At 33.8% G+C, this 19,082-nt stretch overlaps 2 long non-coding RNA genes across 2 annotated transcripts; both read left to right on the forward strand.

Moving 5' to 3' along the window:
• Positions 1 to 463: 463 nt before the first annotated feature.
• Positions 464 to 1,604, forward strand: LOC149986325 (uncharacterized). Its single transcript, XR_016500916.1, has 2 exons — positions 464 to 1,253; positions 1,402 to 1,604. It is a non-coding gene; the product is annotated as an uncharacterized LOC149986325 (long non-coding RNA).
• A 5,412-nt stretch (positions 1,605 to 7,016) lies between these two features.
• Positions 7,017 to 10,755, forward strand: LOC149986326 (uncharacterized). Its single transcript, XR_016500969.1, has 3 exons — positions 7,017 to 7,600; positions 7,765 to 10,057; positions 10,204 to 10,755. It is a non-coding gene; the product is annotated as an uncharacterized LOC149986326 (long non-coding RNA).
• Positions 10,756 to 19,082: the final 8,327 nt, after the last annotated feature.

Raw genomic sequence — 19,082 nt, forward strand, 5'->3', positions numbered from 1 at the left:
TAGCCCCAAACACTCAATTACAATATCAAATCCTATGATGCACCATCTACAAGCTCGTATCGTTGGATGCGGTTCAAAGTGTGTAGCTACAAAACAACAAACAGGTTGATCACACTTCTATTCAAGAATACGCAAGACTCACCATTACTTTATAAGTTGAACTCAATGACGTACAAAGAACAACTTAAAGAACAACAAAATGCTCCTTCTATCTTTACAAGTATGAAAGACTTAAAACATGTACGTTGCAAGGTCGATAACAACCAAACATAGCTTGAGTAGCGAGATCGATGATATTGCAACATTAAAAAGATATTGAAGCACTCACTTATAAGCATACAACTACAAAAGAAGAAATAAAAGCACACAATAGTATATTACATAAAGTCTTGCTTAAGAATACACAAGGCACTTGGATATAGAAGATAAAATGGAAATTACAACAAGAAAGTCTTAATAATAACTCTAATAAAATTTTAAATAAAATCCAATTAAAGCTTTACATTTTTAATCAAATTTTGATCAAATCCAATTAAAATCTTAAAGAAATAATGAAAGAAATATAAAGAAAACTTTAAGAATTGACAAAAATCTTTAAAAAATACTAAAAAATAAAAAAATTCTAAGTAAATCTTTAATAAATCCTAAGTAAAACCTGACCAAATCCGAATCAAATCTTAAACCTTAAACCAAATCTTAATTGAATTTTAAATCCTAAAAGAAATCCTAATTGAACCTTGAATCCTAAATCAAATCTTAATAAAACTCTAAATCCTTAAAAAAATCCTAATCAAATTCTAAATCCTAAACCAAATTCTAATGTAATCTTAATCCTTAAATAAATTCTTTATCAATCTTTTAGCAAATTAAAACCTCAATAAATAATAATATAATTGTAGATTTTGACTCAAAATTTGTACACCTCTAAATTACTAATTTGACAACAAGTCCAAATAATTTGAAAAAGAACAAACTTATCAAATAAAAGATAAATCCTAAAATCTATTTGGATGTTGGCTAACCTCTTATTCTAACCTTGATACCAATCTCATAGTACCAATATCTCTAAATCTTACAAAGCAATGGATTTTAAATTTTTTAATATTAATAGAAATTAAGTCTATTACTATTGTGTAAATTTTTATTTCAATCTAATTGGCAAATTGTTGTAAATCTTAAAAAACCTCATTAGTTTTTTAAACTTTAATTTCTAAGATTCCAATACATTTGGATTTCAATAACCTTTGAATAAGGTTTTAGATCAAGCCTCAACTTACAAAAATATATATATATATATATATATATATATATAACACAATAAAAATCAGTTAATAATAAATTTTCAAATTATAAATTTCAAAAATGTTGCATAAGCTCAAGCAAAAGAATTACATGCCGCAGATATGGAGTAACATGAAGCAAAGAAGGAGGTTGAATCCATGATCAAGGATTTACAAATCAAATTCAAAGGATCAACCTATCAAATAAGTTGACTTATAGGCATTGAAAAGTGTAAGCCCATCACATCACAAAATGGTTAGATCCAATTGCCTCTTTACACAATTGATCTTGCAAAAAAAAAAAAAAAAAAAAAAAAAGAGTTTGTATCTAATCTACTACAAGACACCAAGTTCTATACCAACATACCGATTTCAAGCAATCTTGCAAAGATATGACTACACCATGTATTTTAAAAACAATCATGGTAGATCGACATGACATGTTGTAGATTTTGGACAGTGCCTTCAATCTTGAGTATGACATTCATGAAACTCAAGAAACCTCCCAACACAAAAAGATAATATTGATAGTCTTGCATAGGTAGCAACTAGCAAAGATGCTCAACCAAATATCTACTTAACAATTTTAATGCACATACCACCAATTCAAACAATGAAACTACAAATGTCAAGGATGCAAAGAACATTATTTTGCAAAAAATTTCAAACATACAAAACTCAAGGAGTGATATGCCAAAACCACAAATATTGTGGATTACTTAATTTGTACAAAGACAATAGGGCGGCTAGTTTTTGATGTCTAAATTCATGCAATGCACATACATACCAACTATTAGAGGATGCATCGAGGCCATGGTCGTTGTATTACTATATTCGTATCATAATAAAGAACCTCAAAAATATGATAAGCTTTGTTTATACCTTTACATCCATAGCCATTGCATGGAATTGCTACAAGCAAAGATGCATCACCACATTGACCACGCTTGTCGAACTTGTTGCCCTTGCTAAATCCACAAAAAACAAAAAAAAAAGAAAGAAAAAAAAAAAAAACCCCTTGGCTCTATCGCCATTTACATTTGCTCCATGAACCTCATAAATTACCAACCATTGTTTATTGCAACAACCAATCTGCCATCATCCTTGTCAAAAATCCTAATTACTATCGCCACACCTAGCATATCAATATGAAGTATTTTGCAATAAAAAAGCATTGCGAGAATAAATTCATGGATTTCCAATACATACACACCAATGATCAAATTGCTGATATATTAACTAAATCTTTACCAAGAGACACATTTCAACAATTTTGTGATTTGCTCGATCTCCCACCATTCCATGAGAATGAGTGGAAGAGGAAGGACCTGCATTCTTTGCAAAATGTTTTTGGATGAGTGAGAGTATTGGATGACATCCATCCACACTCTACTTCCATCAAACTGAAGAGTCCCTCGGATACTTATTGGTTCACTGGAACGTTTTTGTTAGTTGGCTACCATAACAATTATGTGGTAACAACATACACACAATAATTTCAATCTTGCAATGTCTCATTTTTACTTACCAAAGCACAATCCAAAAGCTCAATACAACAAGGTACTTTGTAACCTAAAACTCATTTCTCACACCAAAAATCACATCACCAAAATCGGCATCCAAATGGGATGTGATTTCCAGACCAAAATTCTCTATTGAAAAAACTAAAGTCATCATTGAGAAAAGACTTTGCCCTCTGCACCCTCCATGTAGTCTGGAGACATTGGGTAGAGAAACCATTTCATTGCACAAAACCAACTGCAACCTTTGAGGAGCATCGAAATGACACTCATCCGTTGATCTTGATTGCCTCCTCCAACTTCCCTCAATACTTTTTCCATCACCTTTTTATCTCACCCTGATATCCACTATTGATCTTGCCGGCCGCTCCATCCTCAAGACTCGGACCTGGGCAACCAGTCTGGGCATCCCCCAGGAAATGGTGACATCTGGAGATGGTCGCTCCCCACCAGGACCGGCAGAATACCCCCATACATCCTGCGGATTCTTCCTCGTGGCAAATTCGCTGTTGCCTCTAGCCTCTCAGTAGTTGTGTTGCTGCGGTTCCGTTGTCGGCCCTCCAGGATTGTCCCACCGCACACGTGCTCCAGACACGCCGACGATCACGTGGATGCTCCGACGGGTGGAAGCCCCGGCGAACACTGCAGTCCAATTCATCCTCTGCGACGTCGTAGGGCATCCGGCGTCGTTTCTGCCTCCCCCATACCAGGCGGTTGTGACACCGCCACGCCGCTTGATTTCCATCCACGAACCCACCGACACATTCAACCCAAAACATGTTGGTGGGGACTTGAGAGAATTCCGCGTGCCAGTCGGCTGTCGGTGACCAGTGTCCGTGCTCAGATTGCCGGCTTTGCCACCCATCACGCGACGCTGAAACTCTCGAAGATCATGTGAGAGAAGGGATGGGACTTCACGACACCCACGTAGCTTGCCGGACAACGAGCGAGACGTTCGAACCAACACGCTGTCGTCGTAGGTGAGATGGTGAGGAACCACTACCTCTCGGAGCATGGTTCAACTCAAGTTCCGCGCAAACCGAATGATCATCTCGCCAGCATCCTGGTCGTGTCTGCAACTGCGACCTGCAGTTCTCAACACCTTCCAACGCTGTGGCGGCGGGCCGCAACATCAAAATGTCGACGCCACCACTTGGGTACGACCGCTGTGAACATTCGCAACCGGAAGAGAAACGCAAGCGCGTCTCACAAACTGAGGAAGGCCGCCAGGCCACCGCCATTGCTTGGCGACGTGTGCCGCCAAAGTTTTCCATCGACAAACATGTCTGCCGGGCACAGTCGGTGTGCACAGTCTGTGAGCTTGGCGGAGGCTGAGTCAAGCACCATCTCTACATTCATATAACCTGCATTCGCATTGCAGTGTCACGACAACCTGCCAGACGCTCAAAGCATTGTGAGTCCTTTGTGAAGCTGGACGATCGACCGAGGCCTGCTCCGAAGTGAAACTTTCGACCCTGCCAGGGAGCTATTTGTTTCACCATGACTGAACCCATGAATGATGTGAGTGGAGTTGTTTCGATGTGAATCCACAATGAGAATTGGACCGTGAATGACAGTGTTGTTATCGTGACATTCTCACGTTTATGCTCTTCGGATTTAGGACAGCGGTTCCTAACACGATCCTTCAAGTTTGCTACTCACCTTCACCATGTCCGTTTGCAGTTTTTCGATTACCCTACCAGACCGAAACCTCCGTTTCCTGTGGAACAAGGAGAACTACCGGATAGGGTGAGTACGTGTGGGGGCTCGGTTTTTGGTTTTGAAATATCTAGTTGACAGGATGCCAGATACAGCTTGCATCACCAAACAACAAATCCCTGACAGGTTACCTCTTCTGTGGCATGGTGAACGCAGACCACGGCACCGAAGATGCGCTTGGGTCGGACCTCCTCGTCCCAGCCGGGATCCAACACTACGAGTAAGCCATGGGTTATCACGCTCGCTATCATGCAATTCTTGGGATTTGCAGCTGTAAGGTCATGAAATGGATGTGTGAGGCATGAGCGAGCGTGGTCTACCCAGGATTCTGGAGCTTGGCAACCACCTTCGGCAACTCGCCGCGCACAGTAGCGCTGAGCAGAGCCGCAGGTCCTGGAGTGAGTGATAACTGCTTCACTGCTGATTCGTTGCGTGTGTGCAGGACGGGGTATGCGCCGAATCCGTGGGAGGCGGTGGTCAGAAACGATGACGATGAACATGTGAAAAGCGGTGGGCGGCGGAGGCGCGCCACTCCTTGGGTGGAGACCGAGAAGGAAAGAATGAAAGTCTCATGTTTGAGACTGGTTGAAGCCCATTGCTTGCTGCTGTCGGTGCTGGTTCATGGCACCGTCGTTGGATGTGTTCATTTGTAGATACAGTTCTTCCATGTAGTTGTCATTTGTAGATACAATTCTTCCATGCAGTTGTCGGCTCACGTGTTTGTGTACACATTGTACAAGCGCTTGCACAAGGTCGGCACGACCGTGCGGTTTCCAAGCTTCGGATGGTGATGGCATTCCGCCAGATTCACTCTTCCAGTATACATAGTGGCTCGAATGCATTGAATGCATGGAGACTACAAATCGCAGCAATCAGTGTTGCATTCATGAATAAGATGTACTTTTGAAGTAAATGTATAAAAGCTAAGTTCCGGTTTGGATGCACATGTTGTACTCACAGTTAGTTGATTTCACCAATTAGGGCTTGTATGATTGGTAAGCCTACACAACACAGACATGCATTGATATGAGATGCATCACATCGGCTTTTAAATGTCTAATAATGAGAAATTCGGAGTGACATGTATTTAGTAAATATGATGGCCATATTTGTGAATAAGAGGAAGCACACAAATATCTAGTTGAGGGTTTATTTCATGATAAGAAGTAATATTTTACAAATATAAGAAATGATTGATCTTTGAATAATGTATGTAGTAATTGGAGGTTTTTGAAAACTGAAAACCAACAATACATATGAATGTGCCAATTTCTAGTAAGATTTGGAATGTAGATTTAGGTTTTCCTTCCCAACTTTTATGTATGTTTCTAAAGTAGTTTTCTTCTATATTTTAGAATGATCTCTTCTACATTATGAATATTTGTTTTGTTTTGTTTTTGTTTTGTTTTGTTTTTTTTTTTTTTTTCATTTATTTATTTATCCAATAGCCATATTAAAACACAACATTGGTTCATAATATAGTAATTTGGTGTTACCAAAACTCTTTAAAGAATTTGATCAAAATTGGTTGTCAAATGTAAATAGTTCCTATATGGATTCAATTTGAATTGGTAGCATTTTGTAATATGATCAATACAATTAATTTGTTTTAATATAAATCAATTAAAACAAAATCTAGGTCTCGAGAGAATTTTACATCCACTTAGTGACAAGCTAAACTAAAACAAGGTTGCTTTGAATATTATAAAAATTCAAGAAAAGGATAAAATAAATAAATTGTGTTTACAATAAACAATACAAATGGAATGTAAGTTCTTAATAAGATAATAAAATATATTCAAGATCTAAATAAAGAATTTAATAATTTATATTTTTTTATAGTAATATGTAATGTTAAATACAAACTATAAAAAGATTATGTGTCAACAAATTTGGCAACAATTTAAGACATGTGATAATATGAAATGTTAACTATCTTTGGAATTACTATAAATGTTAAACGAATTAGACTAGTCTTTTAAATAAAAATATCAATTTTTAATCAAATAAAAAGAAACAAGAAGTTTTTAATAGTAAATTTTATTATTGAACTTTATTGTTAAGAATCTATTTGAATAAAATACAACATAAAAATGTATTGTCTCTATTTATTTGTAACAAAATTACATCTAATACAAATTTTGCTACATCCAATTCTATACAATATAATTTAAAAATAACTCAGGGATATAAAATAAGATTTATAAAAGAAGACATTTTTAAATATTAAAACATTTCTTTTGCATCTTTATTCTACATTAATTTGTCTTCAAAAGTCAATTGTATTAGTAGAGCAACAATTTGAATTTTATTTTTTATTTTTTTATTAACACTTTGTTATAGTTTACAAATTTTAACAAACACTAAACATTATATACATTTCTTGAGATTGTTTGATCTTTGCATGTTTGTATCTTTTTAGAGTTCCTTTGTAAAGTACCATTTAATATGCTATAGTCCATGATATCACTTGAATTGTGTGAAATACACATTTTTGATCTTTGCATATAATCCTACATTTTTAAGTTTGTAATATAAGAAAAAAGATATTATTGATATTTCTCTTTATTCATAAAATACATAAGAATTTAATTTGAATAATGCTCAATCAAATTATCTAAAAAATTCATGAAATACATTATTCATCAATTATTAAAAGTAGTTGGAGCATTTGTAAATTTGAAAGGAAATATATTTCATTTAAAATGGCCGTATTAAGATCAAAATATATTTTGCTATTCATCTCCTTCTTTAATATATACAAAATTGAAGTTTCTTTGTAGATCCATCTTAGTATAGATCTTTAGTGCACTAAGTTAATCAAAGAATTCCAATACATCTTAATACTCTTTATACATTTCAACTTGAGTGAATTAATTAAGAAACCTTTATTCTTCACAAAAATATTGATGCATCAATAAGACATTCTAAATGTTGAATAAAACTCTTCACAATAATTTCATTGATATATTCTATCATAAAAGAAATGTTTATGTATAAGTTGTAAATTGGTTCAAAATATAAATGAATTCTTTCTTTAAGATCAATTGTATAATTATATGGTCGACATTTTGGCAATGTGTAAGCAATCTTCTTCTCAAATATATCTTAATATTCTTTACATTACTTTGAAATGTTATTATAACCTCTATTTGATTTTTTTTGAAATTAATATTACATAAATAATAAACATATTTTGTATAAATGTGTTAGTTTTAAAAAATTATATTTGAGGAGGTTTTTAGCATTTGGATTAAATCTTGAAGTGATATTTTGTAATTCCTAAAAAATATTAAGATTATATAATTCAAAGGAAGAAAAATCAAGTACTATTGGATTTAAAAGATATTGATTGATATAAAAGGCAATGCTAAATACTTAATCTCTTAATAATACTTCTAATGATTTATTTTATTTTATTTTATTTTATATATATAGCATATTAAAATACAAGTGATTTTGTGCCAATGGCCTCTATGGAAGCAAGTTGGATTTTCTTTGAGTTTTTATTGCAATGCAAATTTTTTATTTATAAAATATATTGTAGCTCCAATATTATGTTTTAAATCAAGTTTTTAGTAAAGAATGGATGAGGACTAAAATAAGTATTAAAAAAATAAAAAATAAGACTTAATAAAAAAACCAATAGAATTTTCTTTTAAATTTCTCAAGAGTAATAAGCTATGGATCCAATTGCTTGCAACCACCTCCAAATCATGAAGTCGTTATTAGTTTGAAGAAAAAAACAAGCAAAGGATTCTATACCAAGACTATTAAGCTTTGTTGTAACTCAAAGAAATATACATATATTTGAGGGATCCTTGCATTTATATTTTTATGCAAATATGTGAACTTCATGTCCAAAGTCACAATCGACATCTATGTATTGGCTAAGACAAGCAAAGAAATGAGTTGGAAGGAGATTATCTACGATGCATTCATGCAAGAGTTGCGTTACTTGAGGCAAGGCTCTAATTTGTGCAATACCATTGGGCCCTTTTTCATAGATTACATATGTGAATGAAATTGCTATGTTATAAACTATCATTGCTTTCTTCTTCAACAAGCAATGAAAGGCGTCAAGGATTGTCTTGAAGATGACATCCTAAAAAATGCGGCAATAAAAGAAGCATAACATTGAATGCAAACAAATGAAATCTTATACCAATATTAATGTCAATACTATTTTGGTCAAGACAATGGAGCCTTAATATAATCTAAGGGTGAGAAGGGAGAAGAGAGAGAGAGAGAGAGAGAGAGAGGAGAGGAGATATGAACTGGGATATAATAGCCCCAAACACTCAATTACAATATCAAATCCTATGATGCACCATCTACAAGCTCGTATCGTTGGATGCAGTTCAAAGTGTGTAGCTACAAAACAACAAACAGGTTGATCACACTTCTATTCAAGAATATGCAAGACTCACCATTACTTTATAAGTTGAACTCAATGACGTACAGCAACAGCTTAAAGAACAACAAAATGCTCCTTCTATCTTTACAAGTATGAAAGACTTAAAACATGTACGTTGCAAGGTCGATAACAACCAAACATAGCTTGAGTAGCGAGATCAGATGATATTGCAACATTAAAAAGATATTGAAGCACTCACTTATAAGCATACAACTACAAAAGAAGAAATAAAAGCACACAATAGTATATTACATAAAGTCTTGCTTAAGAATACACAAGGCACTTGGATATAGAAGATAAAATGGAAATTACAACAGTAAAGTCTTAATAACTCTAATAAAATTTTAAATAAAATCCAATTAAAGCTTTACATTTTTAATCAAATTTTGATCAAATCCAATTAAAATCTTAAAGAAATAATGAAAGAAATATAAAGAAAACTTTAAGAATTGACAAAAATCTTTAAAAAATACTAAAAAATAAAAAAATTCTAAGTAAATCTTTAATAAATCCTAAGTAAAACCTGACCAAATCCGAATCAAATCTTAAACCTTAAACCAAATCTTAATTGAATTTTAAATCCTAAAAGAAATCCTAATTGAACCTTGAATCCTAAATCAAATCTTAATAAAACTCTAAATCCTTAAAAAAATCCTAATCAAATTCTAAATCCTAAACCAAATTCTAATGTAATCTTAATCCTTAAATAAATTCTTTATCAATCTTTTAGCAAATTAAAACCTCAATAAATAATAATATAATTGTAGATTTTGACTCAAAATTTGTACACCTCTAAATTACTAATTTGACAACAAGTCCAAATAATTTGAAAAAGAACAAACTTATCAAATAAAAGATAAATCCTAAAATCTATTTGGATGTTGGCTAACCTCTTATTCTAACCTTGATACCAATCTCATAGTACCAATATCTCTAAATCTTACAAAGCAATGGATTTTAAATTTTTTAATATTAATAGAAATTAAGTCTATTACTATTGTGTAAATTTTTATTTCAATCTAATTGGCAAATTGTTGTAAATCTTAAAAAACCTCATTAGTTTTTTAAACTTTAATTTCTAAGATTCCAATACATTTGGATTTCAATAACCTTTGAATAAGGTTTTAGATCAAGCCTCAACTTACAAAAATATATATATATATATATATATATATATAACACAATAAAAATCAGTTAATAATAAATTTTCAAATTATAAATTTCAAAAATGTTGCATAAGCTCAAGCAAAAGAATTACATGCCGCAGATATGGAGTAACATGAAGCAAAGAAGGAGGTTGAATCCATGATCAAGGATTTACAAATCAAATTCAAAGGATCAACCTATCAAATAAGTTGACTTATAGGCATTGAAAAGTGTAAGCCTCATCACATCACAAAATGGTTAGATCCAATTGCCTCTTTACACAATTGATCTTGCAAAAAAAAAAAAAAAAAAAGAGTTTGTATCTAATCTACTACAAGACACCAAGTTCTATACCAACATACCTGATTTCAAGCAATCTTGCAAAGATATGACTACACCATGTATTTTAAAAACAATCATGGTAGATCGACATGACATGTTGTAGATTTTGGATAGTGCCTTCAATCTTGAGTATGACATTCATGAAACTCAAGAAACCTCCCAACACAAAAAGATAATATTGATAGTCTTGCATAGGTAGCAACTAGCAGCATGCTCAACCAAATATCTACTTAACAATTTTAATGCACATACCACCAATTCAAACAATGAAACTACAAATGTCAAGGATGCAAAGAACATTATTTTGCAAAAAAATTTCAAACATACAAAACTCAAGGAGTGATATGCCAAAACCACAAATATTGTGGATTACTTAATTTGTACAAAGACAATAGGGCGGCTAGTTTTTGATGTCTAAATTCATGCAATGCACATACATACCAACTATTAGAGGATGCATCAGGCCATGGTCGTTGTATTACTATATTCGTATCATAATAAAGAACCTCAAAAATATGATAAGCTTTGTTTATACCTTTACATCCATAGCCATTGCATGGAATTGCTACAAGCAAAGATGCATCACCACATTGACCACAGTTGTCGAACTTAGTTGCCCTTGCTAAATCCACAAAAAAACAAAAAAAAAAGAAGAGAAAAAAAAAAAAACCCCTTGGCTCTATCGCCATTTACATTTGCTCCATGAACCTCATAAATTACCAACCATTGTTTATTGCAACAACCAATCTGCCATCATCATCCTTGTCAAAAATCCTAATTACTATCGCCACACCTAGCATATCAATATGAAGTATTTTGCAATAAAAAAGCATTGCGAGAATAAATTCATGGATTTCCAATACATACACACCAATGATCAAATTGCTGATATATTAACTAAATCTTTACCAAGAGACACATTTCAACAATTTTGTGATTTGCTCGATCTCCCACCATTCCATGAGAATGAGTGGGAAGAGGAAGGACCTGCATTCTTTGCAAAATGTTTTTGGATGAGTGAGAGTATTGGATGACATCCATCCACACTCTACTTCCATCAAACTGAAGAGTCCCTCGGATACTTATTGGTTCACTGGAACGTTTTTGTTAGTTGGCTACCATAACAATTATGTGGTAACAACATACACACAATAATTTCAATCTTGCAATGTCTCATTTTTACTTACCAAAGCACAATCCAAAAAGCTCAATACAACAAGGTACTTTGTAACCTAAAACTCATTTCTCACACCAAAAATCACATCACCAAAATCGGCATCCAAATGGGATGTGATTTCCAGACCAAAATTCTCTATTGAAAAAACTAAAGTCATCATTGAGAAAAGACTTTGCCCTCTGCACCCTCCATGTAGTCTGGAGACATTGGGTAGAGAAACCATTTCATTGCACAAAACCAACTGCAACCTTTGAGGAGCATCGAAATGACACTCATCCGTTGATCTTGATTGCCTCCTCCAACTTCCCTCAATACTTTTTCCATCACCTTTTTATCTCACCCTGATATCCACTATTGATCTTGCCGGCCGCTCCATCCTCAAGACTCGGACCTGGGCAACCAGTCTGGGCATCCCCCAGGAAATGGTGACATCTGGAGATGGTCGCTCCCCACCAGGACCGGCAGAATACCCCCATACATCCTGCGGATTCTTCCTCGTGGCAAATTCGCTGTTGCCTCTAGCCTCTCAGTAGTTGTGTTGCTGCGGTTCCGTTGTCGGCCCTCCAGGATTGTCCCACCGCACACGTGCTCCAGACACGCCGACGATCACGTGGATGCTCCGACGGGTGGAAGCCCCGGCGAACACTGCAGTCCAATTCATCCTCTGCGACGTCGTAGGGCATCCGGCGTCGTTTCTGCCTCCCCCATACCAGGCGGTTGTGACACCGCCACGCCGCTTGATTTCCATCCACGAACCCACCGACACATTCAACCCAAAACATGTTGGTGGGGACTTGAGAGAATTCCGCGTGCCAGTCGGCTGTCGGTGACCAGTGTCCGTGCTCAGATTGCCGGCTTTGCCACCCATCACGCGACGCTGAAACTCTCGAAGATCATGTGAGAGAAGGGATGGGACTTCACGACACCCACGTAGCCTTGCCGGACAACGAGCGAGACGTTCGAACCAACACGCTGTCGTCGTAGGTGAGATGGTGAGGAACCACTACCTCTCGGAGCATGGTTCAACTCAAGTTCCGCGCAAACCGAATGATCATCTCGCCAGCATCCTGGTCGTGTCTGCAACTGCGACCTGCAGTTCTCAACACCTTCCAACGCTGTGGCGGCGGGCCGCAACATCAAAATGTCGACGCCACCACTTGGGTACGACCGCTGTGAACATTCGCAACCGGAAGAGAAACGCAAGCGCGTCTCACAAACTGAGGAAGGCCGCCAGGCCACCGCCATTGCTTGGCGACGTGTGCCGCCAAAGTTTTCCATCGACAAACATGTCTGCCGGGCACAGTCGGTGTGCACAGTCTGTGAGCTTGGCGGAGGCTGAGTCAAGCACCATCTCTACATTCATATAACCTGCATTCGCATTGCAGTGTCACGACAACCTGCCAGACGCTCAAAGCATTGTGAGTCCTTTGTGAAGCTGGACGATCGGACCGAGGCCTGCTCCGAAGTGAAACTTTCGACCCTGCCAGGGAGCTATTTGTTTCACCATGACTGAACCCATGAATGATGTGAGTGGAGTTGTTTCGATGTGAATCCACAATGAGAATTGGACCGTGAATGACAGTGTTGTTATCGTGACATTCTCACGTTTATGCTCTTCGGATTTAGGACAGCGGTTCCTAACACGATCCTTCAAGTTTGCTACTCACCTTCACCATGTCCGTTTGCAGTTTTTCGATTACCCTACCAGACCGAAACCTCCGTTTCCTGTGGAACAAGGAGAACTACCGGATAGGGTGAGTACGTGTGGGGGCTCGGTTTTTGGTTTTGAAATATCTAGTTGACAGGATGCCAGATACAGCTTGCATCACCAAACAACAAATCCCTGACAGGTTACCTCTTCTGTGGCATGGTGAACGCAGACCACGGCACCGAAGATGCGCTTGGGTCGGACCTCCTCGTCCCAGCCGGGATCCAACACTACGAGTAAGCCATGGGTTATCACGCTCGCTATCATGCAATTCTTGGGATTTGCAGCTGTAAGGTCATGAAATGGATGTGTGAGGCATGAGCGAGCGTGGTCTACCCAGGATTCTGGAGCTTGGCAACCACCTTCGGCAACTCGCCGCGCACAGTAGCGCTGAGCAGAGCCGCAGGTCCTGGAGTGAGTGATAACTGCTTCACTGCTGATTCGTTGCGTGTGTGCAGGACGGGGTATGCGCCGAATCCGTGGGAGGCGGTGGTCAGAAACGATGACGATGAACATGTGAAAAGCGGTGGGCGGCGGAGGCGCGCCACTCCTTGGGTGGAGACCGAGAAGGAAAGAATGAAAGTCTCATGTTTGAGACTGGTTGAAGCCCATTGCTTGCTGCTGTCGGTGCTGGTTCATGGCACCGTCGTTGGATGTGTTCATTTGTAGATACAGTTCTTCCATGTAGTTGTCATTTGTAGATACAATTCTTCCATGCAGTTGTCGGCTCACGTGTTTGTGTACACATTGTACAAGCGCTTGCACAAGGTCGGCACGACCGTGCGGTTTCCAAGCTTCGGATGGTGATGGCATTCCGCCAGATTCACTCTTCCAGTATACATAGTGGCTCGAATGCATTGAATGCATGGAGACTACAAATCGCAGCAATCAGTGTTGCATTCATGAATAAGATGTACTTTTGAAGTAAATGTATAAAAGCTAAGTTCCGGTTTGGATGCACATGTTGTACTCACAGTTAGTTGATTTCACCAATTAGGGCTTGTATGATTGGTAAGCCTACACAACACAGACATGCATTGATATGAGATGCATCACATCGGCTTTTAAATGTCTAATAATGAGAAATTCGGAGTGACATGTATTTAGTAAATATGATGGCCATATTTGTGAATAAGAGGAAGCACACAAATATCTAGTTGAGGGTTTATTTCATGATAAGAAGTAATATTTTACAAATATAAGAAATGATTGATCTTTGAATAATGTATGTAGTAATTGGAGGTTTTTGAAAACTGAAAACCAACAATACATATGAATGTGCCAATTTCTAGTAAGATTTGGAATGTAGATTTAGGTTTTCCTTCCCAACTTTTATGTATGTTTCTAAAGTAGTTTTCTTCTATATTTTAGAATGATCTCTTCTACATTATGAATATTTGTTTTGTTTTGTTTTTGTTTTGTTTTGTTTTTTTTTTTTTTTTCATTTATTTATTTATCCAATAGCCATATTAAAACACAACATTGGTTCATAATATAGTAATTTGGTGTTACCAAAACTCTTTAAAGAATTTGATCAAAATTGGTTGTCAAATGTAAATAGTTCCTATATGGATTCAATTTGAATTGGTAGCATTTTGTAATATGATCAATACAATTAATTTGTTTTAATATAAATCAATTAAAACAAAATCTAGGTCTCAGAGAATTTTACATCCACTTAGTGACAAGCTAAACTAAAACAAGGTTGCTTTGAATATTATAAAAATTCAAGAAAAGGATAAAATAAATAAATTGTGTTTACAATAAACAATACAAATGGAATGTAAGTTCTTAATAAGATAATAAAATATATTCAAGATCTAAATAAAGAATTTAATAATTTATATTTTTTTATAGTAATATGTAATGTTAAATACAAACTATAAAAAGATTATGTGTCAACAAATTTGGCAACAATTTAAGACATGTGATAATATGAAATGTTAACTATCTTTGGAATTACTATAAATGTTAAACGAATTAGACTAGTCTTTTAAATAAAAATATCAATTTTTAATCAAATAAAAAGAAACAAGAAGTTTTTAATAGTAAATTTTATTATTGAACTTTATTGTTAAGAATCTATTTGAATAAAATACAACATAAAAATGTATTGTCTCTATTTATTTGTAACAAAATTACATCTAATACAAATTTTGCTACATCCAATTCTATACAATATAATTTAAAAATAACTCAGGGATATAAAATAAGATTTATAAAAGAAGACATTTTTAAATATTAAAACATTTCTTTTGCATCTTTATTCTACATTAATTTGTCTTCAAAAGTCAATTGTATTAGTAGAGCAACAATTTGAATTTTATTTTTTATTTTTTTATTAACACTTTGTTATAGTTTACAAATTTTAACAAACACTAAACATTATATACATTTCTTGAGATTGTTTGATCTTTGCATGTTTGTATCTTTTTAGAGTTCCTTTGTAAAGTACCATTTAATATGCTATAGTCCATGATATCACTTGAATTGTGTGAAATACACATTTTTTGATCTTTGCATATAATCCTACATTTTTAAGTTTGTAATATAAGAAAAAAGATATTATTGATATTTCTCTTTATTCATAAAATACATAAGAATTTAATTTGAATAATGCTCAATCAAATTATCTAAAAAATTCATGAAATACATTATTCATCAATTATTAAAAGTAGTTGGAGCATTTGTAAATTTGAAAGGAAATATATTTCATTTAAAATGGCCGTATTAAGATCAAAATATATTTTGCTATTCATCTCCTTCTTTAATATATACAAAATTGAAGTTTCTTTGTAGATCCATCTTAGTATAGATCTTTAGTGCACTAAGTTAATCAAAGAATTCCAATACATCTTAATACTCTTTATACATTTCAACTTGAGTGAATTAATTAAGAAACCTTTATTCTTCACAAAAAATATTGATGCATCAATAAGACATTCTAAATGTTGAATAAAACTCTTCACAATAATTTCATTGATATATTCTATCATAAAAGAAATGTTTATGTATAAGTTGTAAATTGGTTCAAAATATAAATGAATTCTTTCTTTAAGATCAATTGTATAATTATATGGTCGACATTTTGGCAATGTGTAAGCAATCTTCTTCTCAAATATATCTTAATATTCTTTACATTACTTTGAAATGTTATTATAACCTCTATTTGATTTTTTTTGAAATTAATATTACATAAATAATAAACATATTTTGTATAAATGTGTTAGTTTTAAAAAATTATATTTGAGGAGGTTTTTTAGCATTTGGATTAAATCTTGAAGTGATATTTTGTAATTCCTAAAAAATATTAAGATTATATAATTCAAAGGAAGAAAAATCAAGTACTATTGGATTTAAAAGATATTGATTGATATAAAAGGCAATGCTAAATACTTAATCTCTTAATAATACTTCTAATGATTTATTTTATTTTATTTTATTTTATATATATAGCATATTAAAATACAAGTGATTTTGTGCCAATGGCCTCTATGGAAGCAAGTTGGATTTTCTTTGAGTTTTTATTGCAATGCAAATTTTTTATTTATAAAATATATTGTAGCTCCAATATTATGTTTTAAATCAAGTTTTTAGTAAAGAATGGATGAGGACTAAAATAAGTATTAAAAAAATAAAAAATAAGACTTAATAAAAAAACCAATAGAATTTTCTTTTAAATTTCTCAAGAGTAATAAGCTATGGATCCAATTGCTTGCAACCACCTCCAAATCATGAAGTCGTTATTAGTTTGAAGAAAAAAACAAGCAAAGGATTCTATACCAAGACTATTAAGCTTTGTTGTAACTCAAAGAAATATACATATATTTGAGGGATCCTTGCATTTGTATTTTTATGCAAATATGTGAACTTCATGTCCAAAGTCACAATCGACATCTATGTATTGGCTAAGACAAGCAAAGAAATGAGTTGGAAGGAGATTATCTACGATGCATTCATGCAAGAGTTGCGTTACTTGAGGCAAGGCTCTAATTTGTGCAATACCATTGGGCCCTTTTTCATAGATTACATATGTGAATGAAATTGCTATGTTATAAACTATCATTGCTTTCTTCTTCAACAAGCAATGAAAGGCGTCAAGGATTGTCTTGAAGATGACATCCTAAAAAATGCGGCAATAAAAGAAGCATAACATTGAATGCAAACAAATGAAATCTTATACCAATATTAATGTCAATACTATTTTGGTCAAGACAATGGAGCCTTAATATAATCTAAGGGTGAGAAGGGAGAAGAAGAGAGAGAGAGAGAGAGAGAGAGAGAGAGAGGAGAGGAGATATGAACTGGGATATAATAGCCCCAAACACTCAATTACAATATCAAATCCTATGATGCACCATCTACAAGCTCATATCGTTGGATGCAGTTCAAAGTGTGTAGCTACAAAACAACAAACAGGTTGATCACACTTCTATTCAAGAATATGCAAGACTCACCATTGCTTTATAAGTTGAACTCAATGATGTACAGCAACAGCTTAAAGAACAACAAAATGCTCCTTCTATCTTTACAAGTATGAAAGACTTAAAACATGTACGTTGTAAGGTCGATAACAACCAAACATAGCTTGAGTAGCGAGATCAGATGATATTGCAACATTAAAAAGATATTGAGGCACTCACTTATAAGCATACAACTACAAAAGAAGAAATAAAAGCACACAATAGTATATTATATAAAGTCTTACTTAAGAATACACAAGGCACTTGGATATAGAAGATAAAATGGAAATTACAACAGTAAAGTCTTAATAACTCTAATAAAATTTTAAATAAATTCCAATTAAAGCTTTACATTTTTAATCAAATTTTGATCAAATCCAATTAAAATCTTAAAGAAATAATGAAAGAAATATAAAGAAAACTTTAAGAATTGACAAAAATCTTTAAAAAATACTAAAAAATAAAAAAATTCTAAGTAAATCTTTAATAAATCCTAAGTAAAACCTGACCAAATCCGAATCAAATCTTAAACCTTAAACCAAATCTTAATTGAATTTTAAATCCTAAAAGAAATCCTAATTGAACCTTGAATCCTAAATCAAATCTTAATAAAACTCTAAATCCTTAAAAAAATCCTAATCAAATTCTAAATCCTAAACCAAATTCTAATGTAATCTTAATCCTTAAATAAATTCTTTATCAATCTTTTAGCAAATTAAAACCTCAATAAATAATAATATAATTGTAGATTTTGACTCAAAATTTGTACACCTCTAAATTACTAATTTGACAACAAGTCCAAATAATTTGAAAAAGAACAAACTTATCAAATAAAAGATAAATCCTAAAATCTATTTGGATGTTGGCTAACCTCTTATTCTAACCTTGATACCAATCTCATAGTACCAATATCTCTAAATCTTACAAAGCAATGGATTTTAAATTTTTTAATATTAATAGAAATTAAGTCTATTACTATTGTGTAAATTTTTATTTCAATCTAATTGGCAAATTGTTGTAAATCTTAAAAAACCTCATTAGTTTTTTAAACTTTAATTTCTAAGATTCCAATACATTTGGATTTCAATAACCTTTGAATAAGGTTTTAGATCAAGCCTCAACTTACAAAAATATATATATATATATATATATATATATAACACAATAAAAATCAGTTAATAATAAATTTTCAAATTATAAATTTCAAAAATGTTGCATAAGCTCAAGCAAAAGAATTACATGCCGCAGATATGGAGTAACATGAAGCAAAGAAGGAGGTTGAATCCATGATCAAGGATTTACAAATCAAA

This window comes from Physcomitrium patens, chromosome 25 (assembly GCF_059467195.1).
Source record: "Physcomitrium patens ecotype Gransden chromosome 25, ASM5946719v1, whole genome shotgun sequence".
Lineage (NCBI taxonomy): Eukaryota > Viridiplantae > Streptophyta > Bryopsida > Funariales > Funariaceae > Physcomitrium > Physcomitrium patens.